We start from the raw sequence: 16,455 nt of genomic DNA on the forward strand, positions 1-16,455 counted from the left end.
AAAAAACAAAGAGCGAGCCAAAACAATTCTACAGCACACAGTTATATTTTTATTTACACCAGCTTGACTTTTTTTCTTTAAACACATTTCTGCCTACAGCCATAATTGGATTTACTGGGCCTAGCAGCTCAGTGCCAATCATGTTTCCATGGAGAAAACAGTAGGTCCAGCTCATTCTCTCATGTACTCTTATCTCCAGCTCCCTTGGAGGCACTGCCTTTTTTTTGTCACTGCTCAAGAAGCACCCTTGCACTCAGGACAGGAGTCCCAGGGAAACAATAATGAACACAGGAAAATAATCAGGAACATTGAGACATGGTGTGCTCACAGCATCCCAACAGCCTCGGATGAGGGCTCAAGGCATCTCCTTTGCCTGCCCTGCCAGGAGCAGACAGAGATCCAGGAAGCAGGGCATCCTACAGAGCCCAGGTCTCCCTAGCTCTGCTTGAAGCCCTCTTCAGCACCAGAGGTACCCTCTGCCCTAGAAAGTGCAGCCAGGGGTTCAGGGGTTTATTCAAGGGCTGATGTCAGGGAGTTTATTCTCCTTTCTCCTCAGGCTGGGCACTCTGTCTCTCCCTGCTTTAGGGACTAGTGGAAAATGCTCATTGAACCTCCACACAAGTAACACACCACTTCAGGCCCTTCTTGGTGTTCACTTTCATGTGCAGCATTGTATGAATGAAGTTGCCCTTTGTCTTGGAGGTGGAACTGCCAGAAAACCATGGCCAGGCCCACACCCATCTTTTACACCTCATTGCTGATGAAACTGGGCTTTGGGAATCCAGGTGGGACCAGCTGGCATCCTCAGCCTGCTCTGCTCTGCCCTGCCTCAGGAAGCTGCCCTTCTCTGACCTGTACCACCCCGTGCTCCCGAGTGGTACCCACAGATGCAGTGGACTGGCAAAAGCAAGGCAGCCTTCCTAGGGCTAAGGGTGGCTCCCAGCTGTGCAGTGGCTGCTGCCAGTGGCCTCCCTCACCTCCCAGCTTCCTCAGGCTACCCTGGCAAAATTTCTTCAGGTGCACCAATCTATAATCCATGACTAGCCTAGATATCTATTGAGATACCCAGGTTACCCACTGCTGCCCATGTGAGCTCTTCTAGGGAAGCTTAAGTGACTGTGGCATGGTGGGATGAGAAGGGACCCTCCTGCCTGTGTGAAGGCAGAGGACACAATCTGCTGGAGATTTGTCCAAAGCTATGGCACAGCAGTGGTCCCAAAGTTTTGGGCATCCTGCACCCCACAGCCTCTCCTTTTGCTGGCAGCCACTGCTTCCCAAGCCACCTTTGCTGCCTGGTTGTGCAGCCACTGCTACCCGTGCCAGGCAAAGGGTGTAATCAATGGTAAGCAGGCTGCATTTTAATTACCCTTTATATAATGCAAACGTGACTGCATTAATAATCCTTTCAAGCCATGCGACCGTCTTACACAACCTTTAATTACTCAGGGAGCTCAGCATTTTCCATTGTCGTACAATTTGCTTTATCTCCTATTATCTCACCAGGCTGCCAGGCCCTGCAATACAAAGGGAAACACTTTCTGCAATTTCTTCCAAGCCGGGCATCTCAAAGCTGTGTACCTGCTCCAAGACAATCATGTTTCCTCCCCTTTATTTCCTCGGAGCACAAAGCCAGAACATCACCCAAACACGTCGCATGCACACGCACAGGGTGGCCTCCCCTCCTAAAAATCCCACCTTTGTGATGAGAGGTTATTCCCACACAACTATTTGTACTAAAATAATAAAAGATAAGGGTAATGAGTGCTTGACACATTGCATGAGGCCAGACCCAGCAGAGTGCTTAAGAAACGGAGTAAAGCTCTTAAGCACATTTTCCCATTGACTGGAGCTTACCTTTTATTAAGCACTGAACATGAGTGTATGGGTGTTTGCAGGAATGGGAATTAGGTTCTGACGTGACATCCTGGATCAACCAGATTTTTCCAGTGGCTTCAGCAGCAGTAGGAAAAATGTTACTCATCAGCCTGTACCAGAAGCTGTCCTCATTCATGGCAATTGGCATGCTAAAAAGACCTTTGGGGCACAAGAACCAGAGCTCTTATGTCCTCTTGCACTTCATACCACCAACAGCACTCAGGTGCCTCTCAAGTTCCTTTGTTCTCCAGGCCCCTGAGGGTGAGACTTGCTCCATCTCATTCCCCCATCCCCACTGCAAGTCACCATGGGCGACTCTGTGTCATCCTTTGGAAGTTGTTTCAACACACCAGAGTTCCCAGGAGTCTGCTGTAAGCTGACAGGTCTGGTGAGATATTGGATATAACAAACCAATAAAGAATATAAAAAATAACATAATAATAAAATAAGGCGTCATGTTTTTGCAAAGCATTCAAGTGGGGATCAAAACCCCATGGATCGTATTTATTTTGCAAATTCAGTGTTGAGAAGAATAAACAGGAAAAAACAATAAATAGATGTTCTTTTCTCCTAAAGGGGTTCCTCTCAGTGCTGCCCAACCCATTGTTCAAGCTCCTGCTGCTGTGGATGTGGACTGAGATCCATATGGAAACCCCAAGCAAAACTGCCTGGAAGAGTATCCAAATTCTTGGATGCACTGATAAATGGTCCTAGAACAGTTAAAATACTACTTCTCTGGGCCTGAGTCTGATACTGGCTTGCACAGGCACCAGATTTAATCAACACCATGCTGAAGTGTATCTGCAGAACTGCAACCAGAATAGAGGCTATAAATTAATAAATATTAAGAGATGAAAAATTTGGTATTTAAAGCATTTGTGGATGTTTCCCACTACTCTACCACCAAAGCTTTTATGTACAATTAGTTCTCCTAAGGTCCCTACTGGGGATAATTTCATTAAATAATAGCTCAATGTGGAGTTACAGAGTGGAGTCTATAAAATATTATAAGACATGTTAAATTATGTGTGAAGCTCAGCTAGGTTGGCTGGGGAATAGGGATTTCTGTTGTCTGGAAGGTCACACATCTGTCTCCAAGGGACATGACAACAAGCACAGATATGCAGGAGCTGCCCCACTGGCTCAGGCTGCCAGTCCTTTTCCTGCTCTACCTGCTCCTGTTCTCTTTCAAGGATGCAGAGAAGGAAACTCACTGCACAGCCCTCATGCCTGGCATCAGCAAGAAAGTCCAGATCTGGTGAGCTCTGCCTTCTCCTTGAATTAGCTTTAGCCATGAAAATGGTTTCCTGCTGCCATTAGCTTTTCCTGATACAGTAATGTGCCTTCCTGCAGAAGGAGTACCAATTGAAAGGTAAAGCCATTGCCTGGAGAGAGCTGGGCTTCCAAGGAAGTGCTAATTAGTCCTGATTTTGAGAAACCTGGTTAAAGCAAGTGAGCAGGTGTTGCTAGAAATTGGAAATAATCTGTACAAACATGTCCTTTCCTCTGTGACAGCAGAGCTAATTACACCTCCTTGGGTCACCACTGAATTTTACCTAATATCTCTCTGTCAAAAGTGTATTCCTGCTGCCTGGCACTGGCTGCCAGAACAAACACTTTAGCACTTGGTGTAAGGGGTGAATTAACTCCCTCTTCCATCATGGCTCCAAAGGAAGGATGTTGCTACCGACCCCACTTGCTCCAAGGACAGGGAAAACCTCTCCCCTCTCCTTTCAGGCATGTGAGGCACCATGCAGGGCACCCTGCCTGTCCCTTGCCAGCCAGTTTCAGGGTCACCTTGCTCAGTGTCAGCGTAGGAAGGGCTTAGGGATGGTTGTGTGCTCCATCCCACTGCCGTGGCATGCGATCAAAGCTCCACAACCTCCTGGGAAACTGGAATGTTCCCTGGGGAAGGTGCTGACTGACATGGCGAGCAGGATGGTGCTGTGGCAGCAGCAGGAGTAATCACAAAGCCCATTACTGTTTGTGTGAGATGGGATGTGTGCAGTCTCAGACACAATGGTCTCCTTGCATCGCTTCGTCTCGGGCTGTGGGGAGGTGTCCATGCCCATCTGCAAATCTGGATCTGAGGAAAATGGGAAGCAATCACTCGGCACAAGCCAGCACAGGAGGGAAGCAGCCAGCTGTGGGTTGATTTCAGCAAGAATTTCCCCAGCACCCTCCCAAACCAGAGTTGTCTCTGCGCTGTTTCGCAAGCATCACGCAATCTTAACTCCTGGTTTGCTCCACTTCCATAGGAAGAGAGGGGCCAGGCACAGTCTGCAGGGACACAGAGACACCTGTGAGTCACTGTGGCACCTGGGAGACCCTCACAGCCCCCTGGGCCTTGGCTTGCTTGGATGCCTGGATGTGTTGGCAATGCCTGGGAAGCCAGAACTTTTGGAGGGAAGGAGCACAAACACCATGGCTTTGTTTGGGAGCAAAATCCCGTTTGTGGGGTGCCTGCTGGGGCAGCGAGGTGTGTGCTCTTCCTGCAGGCAGAGAATGCTTGTATGCCTAGCAAAAGCTCTGCCATGGCCACGGGCCTCAATCTGCAGGGTAAGGATGCACCTGCAGCCCAGGATTCCCTCCTGCCATGAGACACCCTGGCCATTCCACCTGGTAGATCTAGGATAATAAATGAGGACGGATGCAATACTGAGGCTGTGATAAATGAGCTGAGTGCAGACAGAATATGCTCCTGACAGCTGGCCTGGGACGTTTCAGCACAAAGGTGAAACACAAGCCCAGGCAGACCTGGTACCTAAGAGGTCCAAGGAATGGGGGCTAATTCTCAATATATTGCAGGATAATGTGAGTTTTGCCTCTGTTTTAGTGTAGGCCGCAGTGTAGGCCGAGTGTTTGCCACAGAGTAGGCCGAGCATGGCAGAGCCCTCAGTAAAACACCACACACATCAGCCAGCTCAGGCAGCTTTACACAAAGCCCTTTCCCTACAGGCAGGACCTGTTCAGCATCCACTGCTGAGCCACCTTTTTTAACAGCAGCAGCACTTTCCCCAGCCCTGGGCACTTACAGCCAGGCCTGCCTGAATGGGAGCGGAGCCTGGGGATGGCAGCACAGCCGTGGTGGGAGCAGCAGTGGGATAGCCCCTTTCCAGTGGGAGCAGAAGGGGTGTGAGGGGTGTGCTCCTCAGCAGCACAGCTGCCCCTGCAGTTGCTCCCAGCACTCCTTATCCCAGCAGCTGAGCATGGCCTGGCTGGACACGGGGCGAAGGCAGGGACAGACCCCCTTTGTACAGCTGATTCCAGACATACTGCCCTACACGTGCACCCCAAAAAGAGGATCTGTTAGGGCCCAACTCATCAGAGCTGGGATCACACTGGGAATTAAGTGGCAAAATCATGATGGAAGCTGGCATTTAAGACATAGGAGTGAATTGCATTCCTATGGAAATGTTTGGGTCCTATTTTCCTCCCCTGCCCACCATTAACTGCTCCAGAGGTCCAGGAGGAATGTGCATTATTGCTTGCAGAAGAAGACAGCCAGAACTGATCAGGGCAGTGTCCTTCTCCACTCACAGGAGAAGCCACTTTCAGACTCACTTTTTCCTAAGCCACTGCTGACTCTTGACTCTGCACCCACTTGGAGCTATAAATTTGCTTATCAGAGAGACTGGCACGGCCCTGAAATGATAAGGTCTGATTACTTGTTCTGTTAATACACATAAGGCAGAATTATGGTGATGATCCCATCTTGAGATGAGAAGAAGAGATACAGAAGCAAAGTATTTCCCCACTGAAGTCTTAGTCAGAGCAGGAGCTAATGCTCCACTGCTCCATTGTTTCCCTTTCCAATCAGGGATGTCTCTGTACTTGATTCCACAGGGGTGGGATGCAAGTGTCTTAGCAGAAAGGTCTCCCTCTCTCAGCTGGCTTGTGTTTTGGAGAAATGTCCTTCCCTCAGTCTCGGTAGGTCGGGTTAATTTGATCTTTTCTTGTGAACACATTTCCTTAGTCCAATGTCTGCCTTTCCCATAGCATCACTATAATGCTGACTCATGTCAAAATAAAGTTCAAGTATTATGCAGGAGGCTTAGAAATGTCTTCCCTGAGACCTGGGAGCTGGCTCCAGTCTGAAGATGGCTGCAGTTCAGGCCTCTTCCAGTCATGATGCTGACTTTAAAAATAAATCCTGTTGGTTAAAATAAGAGCATACCTTGGATACTCCTTCCATTTTCTGAGCCACCGAGGTCAAAGCTGCTAAAGCTAGATGTGGGATCCTTTTGTTTGAGTGAAAGCTGAATTTTGTCATTCAGATGACATCTGACAAGCAGGTTTTAGCAAGTACACCCATTTCACAGGCCTTCTAACAAGCTGCCTCCACTGGCAGGTGCTTTAAAGTCCAGCTCAAGGAATGGGCACATGTGTGACTCACTGCAGCCCCAAAGCCCTCCTTCATCCACAGCTGACGTACCAGCTCTTGCAGAGATGGAGAAATGCTGCTGCCAGGGTGACTCTCTAAGCACCCTGCCTTTATAGTGTGGGACAGGGATGGGGAATATAAAACTGAATTACCTCGGCTTAAGAGATGATGGGCACAGTGTGGGCTCAGCAAAGCTTATGAAAAGTGTGGTTCCATGCAAATCCATGGCTGTAGCTGCTGCTGGTGTGTGTGTGTGCATGATTCTGTGTGAAGCTTTCTGCTCACCAGCTCCTCTGCCCCTTAATCCTGCAGCATCTCCTGCTTGCTACCTGGCTGTGGGGTTTTCTGGCCCTCAGAGAAGAATCAGGGTCCAGACTGGACTGGATTTGGGATTGACAAAGGAGAAGACCAAGGAGCAAATCCATTACCTGTTGTGACTTCAGGGGCAGATAAAATAAAAGCCCGCTCCCGTTGCTCCAACAAGGAGCCAGCTGAGAATTGTGCTTTTCTCCTGCAAACAAAGCCTCTTTCCTCTGCCATCTGACGCTGCTTCAGTTTGCAAAGAAAGGCTGCTAATGTGCTCACCCGTTGACAGAGCAGACTTGAAGAATAGTTTATGGCACCTACTGTACTCTCAGCTCAGAGATGTAAAACAATTTTCACTGTAGCTGCTGTGCAGGGCTTGGCTAGTACAGCCATGTCCAGAAATATCCAGCATGAAGAAAAAAAAAATAAGCTATTAAAAACACTCACACACAAGCCAGGAAACATCTTATTATAGATCCTGGTTTGAAGAAGGGAAATTAAAACCCCATACCCACACTCAGCATATGCCCAGCTATATTTGTCTGATCCATTTATTATCTTAGCCGATGCAATTTCAGTGTTGCACTACTCCAGCCTTTCACGCTAAAAAAAACAACAACAGCCCAACGCACAAGATGCCATCGCTGCTTTACAGCTGTGGCCTATCCTGTTTCTCTGAACATTTGCTGATTTGGCATCGGCACAATACGGAGGGAAGCGGAAGGTGGGGGTTGAGATCTGCCTGGAAGATGTGGAGCACAGTAAAGCCAGCTCTTCCTACATTTATGGAAGTGCTCCGTTGGAAGTGCAGCAATTTTTTTGTGCGCTGATCTTTCAAATTGTGGTGGAGAAGGCATCACTGTGACTGGGATCCTTCACTAAAGATGTACTCTCAGGCTGTGGAATTGCAAATCCAAGCTCTGGCAAGGGCACAGTGTGCACACAGAGTTAAATATGCAATGGAAAACATTACAGCTCGGTTAGTTATTGCTCCCATAGTGCAAAGACTGGAAATCGATGCTGCAAGTACTTTATGAAGCAGTAGGAAGCTCCTGGCTCTGGAATAAAGCAGTGTGCATGTTCATGGGTTAGGGGGGAAGAAACACAGCCATGCTGTAGGCTGAGGTTCTCCAAAGCCACCTGCAGGTGTAGCCATGCCAAAATCACTGTGAGCCCTCTGCCTCCACGGGAGAGGCACCACGGGATGCTCCACAGCACTCCAGTGCAACAGTGCTGTACCCGTGCCCCTAATGCAGGTTTGCACAACTCCTCCTGCACAGAACAGACACCAAAATATCCCCAATTCAACATGAGCTCAAGCGCTCTGTTGGCTGAAAGAACCAAAATAGTTTGGGTGGCAAATTCTGTGTCCTTGATGCAGCAAACTTATACCAGGATCTGCAACACTCGCTTTTATTAATAGCCTAGATGTCCTGAGCGTTTTTCTTTTTCAGTTCTCACGAGTTATTTTCACTATACAGCCTCCCATGATCACCCAACTTTGTGAGCTGGTTGGACCAACTCGTGGGATAAATCCCCACAGATGGAAAAAACCCAACTCAACGCACACCCAGGGAAACAAGAGTGTTTCTATAAAAAGTTAGGAACATGTGCGTGGTATTGTGGGTACACACAAGATTTGACACGTGTTCCTCTGCTGAAAAAGGCCCATTTTGGTTCATGGGGCTTTATGTAAAGGAAATGCTGGTCATGCATCATGTGCCGCTTTTGGTGGTACCTGTCCCCTGAGTAGCCCCCAAGTGCTCAAGGAATTACTCAACAAGGATAAGGGAATTACATTTCTGTGCTAGCTCTCCTGTTTGTAAGGCAGTGCTAGGGATCAGATCTGCCTTCGACTTGATTTTGCATGAAAACCTGCCCTCTTAATACTTTGAACATCCTAGGAAAGACTATTGTGCAGGGACAGAAAGTCCTCACAGACACAGTGAGTGCCAGATGGGTGGAGAAAAGCCTTTGGGGCAAATGCTTCCCTTAATTCCCACAGCCTGTCTAGGCAGAGATGTCAGGTTGTACAGCCACAGCAGTGATGTGCAACACCTACAGCAACATCTTGGTCCTGTAAAAATCAATAGCAAAACCCTCCTGAACCCTGGACTGAAGCCAGGCCATGAAACAGTGAATTGTGTAGCAAAAGCCAGAATTAGAGAAAAGCAACCAGTGCTCAGCAGGAGCTTTCAAAGGCCTTTAGGGTTTGTTTCCTCCAACAATGAGGTATCAAGGGAACTTGCAGGATGGATTTAAGCCACTATGGTGGGACTTGAAGAAATCAAGATCTCCATGCATATCCAACACGGACTACTGAGGGTACAGCAAAACGTGCACGGAGGTCTCTGGGGATTTTAACTCTTTAACTCACTGTGCAGGTAGCACTGCACACCCACCAAATGCATGACTGTAGACCATTTCCTCCTCCCACATTCAGGTCCTGTGCTGGATCATGATCACTCACTGAATGGGAATTCTGGATTGTGTTTTATGCTCCTCCATGTGTGCCTTTTTATTGTGCCATACTCAGGCTCCGCTCTGAAGACACTTCTATTCATATTCTCAGGGGTTTTGTTTGATCTTTGTCTGTATATTAGCAGGATGAGCACTAACAGCACAGGAAGACATTCTTCTTGCCTCCAACTCAGGTATTTGGACACAGACTTGCCAGCTGCCAAAGTCTTACTCAGTCCCTGGCTTGGACTTGCTTAAAGCATATAAAATCTTCTGGGAATTTCTCTGTAAAATCCATATGAGCATATGCAAACTACTTTCCTGCCCTCCAAGGTTTGACACAGCATAACCCAGAGGTACTGGGCTGGCAAACAGACCAAGTCCCAGCATATTTCATAATTCCCAGCAGTATGAGTATTAGAGTTACTCTAGAAAAAGCTAGCCAGATTTTTAACTGGGGAAAACCACTGCATTTTCACCCCCTCTATTTTCGGAATAGTCTAAATATCTCCAAATAAAAGAATTAAAAAATTAGTTGGAGGTAGAATCTGCCAAGGTGAAATATGTCAGGCTCAGGCCAAGGCAAATGGGAAGCAAGTGATGGTCACTGCATAGATCACAGCTCAGCCCTGCTCTAGGAGAAATAAGGAGCCCCTGCCAGCACCTCCAAAGCTGCAGTGGATCCTGCCATCACAGCTGAGACATGGGGAAGGGCCCCCCACATTTCAGTGTCAGCACTGAGCCTGTGGGCAAGCAGTACACCTGGTGTGATGCCATCAAGAAAAGTAGTGCAGAAAGCAGATCTGTCTGCTGCCCAAGCTGCCAGATCGTGCTTTCCCCCAACACACACACACACCCAGAGACCCTCTCTGCATCCTCCATGTGATGTGTGTATGTGCCTCTGTGAGAACGACAGAGGGACCTGGCCTACAACAGCACCCAAAGCTGATGCTGAAAAGACAAGGGTTGAAAAGACAAGGAGCTGGAAGAAATTTTCTTCATGGCCAGTAATAATATGGATATTTTAGCACCACCCCTCCACATAGCTAAAGATAAAAATAACATTTCTATAAATGCACCACTGTATTCTGACGTCGCACAAGACTCCCAATGAAATCACTCCAAGGCATTAGGAAACAACTTACTATTTATCTCAATAAAGCAAGCTCATCTCTTGTTTTTCCTTGTCCCTTCCCAGTAAGGCCCTAAAGCCCCTGGAGGATGACTATTTTGATAAATTGCATAACAAATTACGTTTCAGGGCAGTACATCTCCATCACAGAGTATGGATGCGGCGTAAGGCCACCTGTTTACATGAGCTATTTTGGGACACGGTGGACAGCCCTGGCTTTCTCAGAATCCATCAGCAGTCAGTGTTTGTTCCCAAGCATGCACACGTACACCCACCCCTGCACGCCTCTCACTGACCCAGCGTTCCCACATGTTCCCCCCAAACATTTCCCTTCACACCAGCGGATAACCAGGAAGATGTTCCACTTGAGGAGGTCTGATAGCAAAAGGAAAGAATTCAACTCCTCCCCATGGTGGGCTTCCAGCTTTGATCTCCTGGATAACCACTGCATCTGGTGACCATCTGCAGTTAAAAATGGCTTCCTAGGAAAAAATGCTTAGGCTCAGCACGGGGAGGTCAGTTATTTTTAACCGAAACCCATTCCACCTTGGTGCCCCAGGAAAACAAGCACATTCAGCAGAACTGGTCCTTCAGAGCCAACAAGTGCTATCACCACGTAATGTTTCTTTTGGCAAACAAACCAGTATCACCTACTTGCCCGGGCTCATCCACTTACAGCATGGCTGCCAAGGGAAAACAGGATGAAGAAAGGATGACACATTAGTAATCTCTAACCATGCATGTTCAAAGTGCAAATGGAAAGAATGAGCACCCTTGACACCACACTCCCCTGTTTATCACCGGAATAACTGGAGCCCGGGATGTGACCGGGCAACTTTCCCCTGAGCACGAGTATGCCTCTGTCCTAAGGAGAGGGTCAAAGGGTGAACTGTGACTCCAAACCTCTTCAGCTCCAGAGCTTCTGAGCTGGAATCTCACTTCTGAGAAGTCAGCCACAGCAGTGGCAGGGATACAGTGACACTGAAACTGGGCCATGTCAGACCAACTACTCACACTGCAAGGCAATGGAGAGCAAGGGCTCAGTGTCTGGGCTGCCTACTGCTCAAGAAACCCTAATAAAGCAAAACCAGGAATCCATAGCATGGTAACCCTTCCCGCGCCCTTTCTTCATCCTGCCCATTTGCCATGGGCAAATAGGAAAGAAGGGGAAGAACTGCCCCATCTGCATTTCTCTGCCTTGGTCAATGCCCTGCCCCATCCTTGGGACCATGGAGCTGGGAAGTTGCTTTGCATGTGCTGTGACACGTCCCGTGCAGGGCAGCGCTGCCCATCTGGGCTCTGCAGTGCCGGGATGCGCGTCCGCGCTGAGTCACGGCCGCGCTCTGACTGACAGCCCCCTGCTCCAGGAGCCTCCCAGGGCCCCACGGTGGGGTTGTAAGCAAGGATGTTATGTAAGTGGATATCTATTTTTGTCCAAAGTTTGGGTTTGTACTCTGCAAGACTAAAAATACCCTCACACAAAGCTAAAGAACGCGTTTCTCCGTGCCCCTGCTCCCGTCATCCTTTGCCCGGTGGTGGCATCTTGTTCTACGCGCACTGCAAGCTGCAAAGCTTCTCCTTTGTAACCTGCCTCCTCCTCCTCCTCTGCTTTCATCATCTCCTAAACCCTGAGGCCAGCACTCCAGGCTCATCAAGGAGTTCTGCCATCCTTTTCCTGCTGGGCAGGAGGTGGTCAAGGGCCTGGGAGCAGAAGCCACAATGAATCAGGTGTAGGTCAGAAGCAAACTAAACCTTTTATTCTGCCCCAAAAAACTTTTTTAACTGAATAAATCAGACCTGCCATAATTTTGATGCTTTGAAAAAAATCCCACTGAACTTCTAGGAGATTGTCTATTGTTAGTTGAAGACTTCAGACAGTTAAATGATACTTGCTAATTCTGGTGCTATCCCTAGGCCCAGACATCTGTCCCTGCTGGCAGGTCTAATGAGGACTTTGGTCTGCTCAAGAAACAGTTATTCATCATCAGATCTCTCTGCCCCTTATGTAAATGTTCTGCTTCATGTCAGAAGAAAGGGAAGGAAAAAAAGTCTATAAATAAAAAGTCAGCAGCTATTTTTGGAAAAGAATTTTCTTCCTGGTGTATGTGTCTGTGTGCGTGTGTAAACAATTGTCTTCTGCATTTTTGTCAGCTTATCTTATCTCCTAAACAAATACCAAAGGGCTTTTTTATTTTATTTTTATCTCTTTTTTTTATGGCCCGGTTGTCTTTATCAGTCCCTCTAAAAGACTCCCTCTGGGGTCAGGTTCTCCAAGCACCACCACACATCCACGTGGTGCCCACTGTGGTAACTGAGCTGCAACTGATGCTCAAGGCAAAGTCTGGCCTTTGGAGCGCCCTCGGCGAGGCTTGTAAAGACATCACCCCCTACAGCCTTCTACCTAGATATTTACCTGATTATTGCAGATACAACTTCACCCACCACCGTGCTAAGGGGGTGCACCTAGGGCTGGTTTTTGGCTGCAGGGAACAGCTCCCTGCACCACACCCCCTGCCCATCGGCATCCTCTGAAGCAGGACACTGCCTCAGAGAAAGCTCTTTCCAAAATGAATAGGTGGGGAGGGACATGGCTTAAGTGTCCCCAGAGCAAGCTGGAATAGCCTGCCCTGGGCTCGCAGGAGCAGGCAGGGCTGAAGGGATTTCAGAGGAAATGAGGCTGCCATTTCAGATGGATGGGTGTTTTGGAGGAGAACAGGCAGGATATATATATAAAGTGAAAAGTAACTTTAGGAGAGAAGAAACGAGCTGCTAACGGCAATGGAAAAGCTCTCCAGAAGACACAGCAGCCTTATGTGTGCTGATAAGAGATAGTGTTGAGTGGAACATCACATTCCTGGACCATTCATAGCTCTCCTTCCTACGAAAGCAACAAGCTCTGGGGGTTGATAACACAGGAATGTCAATGCAGAGCTAAAAAAAAACAGCCCTCATGTGTGCTGCTTTAAATATTCCCAGGTACTCAGGGCTTGTTCTGAAAGCACCCTCCCTATTTGAAGTCTGAGAGAGGGTGATAACTCTGCTCACAAGCTGGGAGGAAGGCAGGCAGAGGCAAGGAGGCTTGAAATGCTGTGCTGGCCTTGATGCGTATCAAATTCTCACCAGCAGCAAAGAGAGAACCAGTACAGGATAGAAAGAACAGAATTTCTCAAATGCTGGAGTTGCCAAAACAATAGCAAACATGTTGGGGGTTAAAAAAAGTGACTGTCCATGTCCCCAGCCTCTCACTGCCACCATCACAGACACAAGCTTGTGTAGACCTCAGATCCAACAAGTGATGCCACTTCCTGCAAGGAATTATGAAATAAGCAGTAACTTTTAAACTATTCAGTTGAATTTCCATCCTGTTGAACTCAGAGTTCTGTCCCTGCACTAAGAAGGGCCAGAAATTAAGTGGTTATATGTGGCAGAGAAGACACTTCAGTCCAACCCAACATCCCAATCAAACCCAATACTTGATCAAAACCTCTCAGCTCATCCTTGCAGTGCAAGAACTCTGTGTTTCCTTGATCCAGTCACCCAAAGACTCTTGAAGATGTTATGGCAGCACAGGGAATATGTTGAGTACTTCTCACCCAAAGGCCCTGACTCCCTTACTCTCAGAGCTTCACAGACTCCTTCAAAGGCCAAAAAACCAAAACAGACAACAGGATTGAAAATGGTTGGTTTTCCTCCCTTCTCTATCTTTATGCTTTGAGCTATCATGGGAAGGTTTTCAGGGTGGGTTTCCCTGTGTCCAAGCTCCTAGCCCAAACACATCCATGCCCTGACCTTAAGTGGTAAATGCCCATGTTACAAGTGCAGTCACACAGGGGCCACATGTGCTACATACCCCTGAAAAAATCAGGCCAAACAACTCTCAATTTTATCAGTTAGAAACTGATTCCCAAAACCTCTTCCCCATATGCCTGAATACAATCCTTTGCCTGAACTCAGCTTTCCTTGCTCAACATCACCTACTACACCAGGAAGCAGAAAAACAATCTGCTGCAGACACCAAGCTCTCCACACACCAGCTTGGTGAGAAAGGAAATATCAGAAACCAAACACAAAACTCCTCCCCCAGTTTCCAGGGCTGCACTGTGAGTGTGCATCCAATGATCTGGCCAAAGCCAGAACTGAGGTGTGTCAGCTTCTGCGGGGGTCAGGGCCAAAGGCTGCATTCAGCTCACACACTGAGGTCAGGGTGGTTTTGTGGGTGCAAGCTAGACTGGAACTTCAGTCGGGTGGTTTGATGGATAGAATAACTTAGCTTTGATTTAAAATGGAAAGACAAACAAAATAAAATGGTGCCATTCCTTTGCAAATCTCAAGGTCTCTAGGAGCCCTGCTGCAGTGAGCTGCTTTCTCCAGTTGACAGGGCATTAGAGATTGTTTCCAGCAGTTAGCAGGTCTTGTGGGGCATGAGAATTTCCTATCCTGTTGGATATTTTGTTCATCTCTCTTTCCTAGGGTTCCCTCTCCCTCCAAAGATTTCCCACAAGGGTGAAGCCAAAGCTTTAAACTTTGTGTGATATCAAACCAGCTTTTCTGTACTCGCTCACCTTACAAGCCCAGTTTGGATCTCTGCTCTGAGTTCTTTTTGGGCAGGGACTCCCTACCCCTGTTTACTCATCTGAAGCAGCTCCAGGCAGCCAAGTGTCTCACAGCCACCCACTCAGCCTGACAGAACAAGCATGTTTCATCCCATTTTCAATGGTGTTTGCTGGATTTCCTCTGCTGCTAGAAGCAAACTAAGTTCTCTCTCACCCAAGCAGAATTACTGCAATGTGGAGAAGAAGAACAGGGGAGGCAGAGTGGACTTTCAGGTTTCTAGCAAGAAAACACAGCAATGATGGTGTAGTGCAGCACCCAGCCAAACACTGCCTGCTCCCTGTGGCCACCCCAGGACCCACTCTGTGGCTTCAGCCAGAGCCACCCCAAACTATCGTGATGGTTTCACCCCACCATCATCTATCCACACTCTGCCACCAGCCAAGAGACAGGTATCTCTCACCACCTCGATTTTCTCCTGTTCATTAACTGCATCACTAGTGTCAGTCCCTGCCTGAAGTCACAGTGGGTTCTTGAGGGGGCACTGGGGAGGCAGAGCCCACCCAATGCCTTACAGCTCACATCATTGCCTTGCTGTCACTAGTAGAAAATGTGGAACCTACATTTGCCCTAATGCTTTCCCAGGCAGTGCAATCCCTTCCAATATGGGTTTTGTTGTTCCTGGCTCACACCCTGCAGGGGGCTTGCAGCAGTGCCAGCATTATCCATATGGAAGTGTGACATTTCAGCCTGCCAATGGCACCCACCTCCTACTTCTTGGTGCCAGGGAAAGGTCTGTAACAAAAGGCGTGCTTGTCACCCATGGCCAGCACTCAGTGTCACCCAGGAGCTGCCCCATCACCAGCTGGGACCATCCAGGTGCTGACACCACAGTTCCAATGAGCTGGGAAGGCCAAGCCCAGGAGTGACTGAACAATGGTGTCCCAGAGTGTGGAAACAATGCCTCCAGTAATCCTGGGAGGGAACAACCCCAACCAGTTCTTCTCCTGCCTGACTCTGCAGAGAGGGAGGAGGTTTCAGTTCCCCCCTACACCTTTCTAGGCACCTTTACTTCAGCTGAATTCAAGGAGGCCAGTTAGACCACAGAGCGGGATGAGACCATGCCTTCACCACACTTCATGCAGCAAAGCAGCCTTCAAATACCAACTCAGACGTTTTGTCCCCAGTCCAGAAGGAAACCAGATGCCAACATCTTCAGATTCCATGATAAACTCCTTTCCCATCTGGCCTCCTCTTCTGAAGATTTCAGAGAAGGACTGAAATAATTGGATGGTTTTCTGAAGTTTCCTGGTTGCAGTTCTCCTGGTCATGGTAATAGTTCAGTGGCCTCAAGGTGTACAAATACACCTTGAGCAGTTCTCCCAAGTAATTTCTTTAGGTAATGGTAGTCTTTGTGTTTTGTTTTTTTGTTTTTTTTTTTTTTGTTTGTTTGTTTTTTTCCGTTGCAGCTTCAGATGACATCTGAATTAGCAACTAAAAATTAAGGGGAATGCAAGAGGATTTCTAGTATCTGGGGTGCCACTTACACCAGGGACACAGCTGAGCTGGCTGACTGGCAGTGAATTATTGCAGAATTAATTTTAGTGTCCCATCTCTGCTCTGTGCTGGGACAGCAACCTTTCAGAAGGTGGAGTCAAGCTTTGACACACAAAGCCCACCTCCACTCAGACACCTCTCAAAGAGCAATAAAAAGCTTGATCCAAAAATATCCTTCATAATCTTTAGG

General features: G+C 48.0%; 1 long non-coding RNA gene across 1 annotated transcript; it reads right to left on the bottom strand.

Moving 5' to 3' along the window:
• Positions 1 to 985: 985 nt before the first annotated feature.
• LOC135298238 (uncharacterized) lies at positions 986 to 15,578 on the bottom strand. The gene is made up of 3 exons (XR_010360255.1): positions 15,476 to 15,578; positions 5,440 to 5,520; positions 986 to 4,155 (listed from the first exon to the last, which is right to left on the bottom strand). It is a non-coding gene; the product is annotated as an uncharacterized LOC135298238 (long non-coding RNA).
• Positions 15,579 to 16,455: the final 877 nt, after the last annotated feature.

This window comes from Passer domesticus, chromosome 3 (assembly GCF_036417665.1).
Source record: "Passer domesticus isolate bPasDom1 chromosome 3, bPasDom1.hap1, whole genome shotgun sequence".
In the NCBI taxonomy this organism is placed as follows: domain Eukaryota; kingdom Metazoa; phylum Chordata; class Aves; order Passeriformes; family Passeridae; genus Passer; species Passer domesticus.